Source organism: Marmota flaviventris, chromosome 17 (assembly GCF_047511675.1).
Source record: "Marmota flaviventris isolate mMarFla1 chromosome 17, mMarFla1.hap1, whole genome shotgun sequence".
NCBI lineage: Eukaryota > Metazoa > Chordata > Mammalia > Rodentia > Sciuridae > Marmota > Marmota flaviventris.
The window spans coordinates 67,575,427-67,575,874 of record NC_092514.1 but is presented as its reverse complement, the minus strand read 5'-3'; positions in this window follow the sequence as shown (position 1 = coordinate 67,575,874).

Below are 448 nucleotides of genomic sequence, written 5' to 3'. Positions count from 1 at the left end.
CCAAACCCACAGAAGAGCATCCATCCCTTGTCCCCAGTATGCAGTTTAAACAATGATCAACGCCCCACTGTTCTAAACATGAAAGTTTTAAATTTGCATTTTTCTTCAGCTGCAATAAAAAACCATTCATGTCATTCATTTTGCTGTGGCTCTTATCATTGAGTAAATTAAGGCAATTTCCTTTAATTTCTATTAAAAAAAAAAAACCTAAAAATGATGGTGGATCCTTATATTGGGGGTAACATTTTTACAATACTCTCTTGTACCTTACTTGGAACACATCACTAAGATACATCATTACGTTGAATTTTTTTCAGCAGCCTGTTAATCAGGGCAGTGAGATTGCTGACATTTCTATCCTACAAATGGCCAAATAAAGTTCAGAACACGTCAGGAGTTTGTCAAAGGTTCCGCGCCAAGTAAGTGATGGACATATCAAAATAGCAGC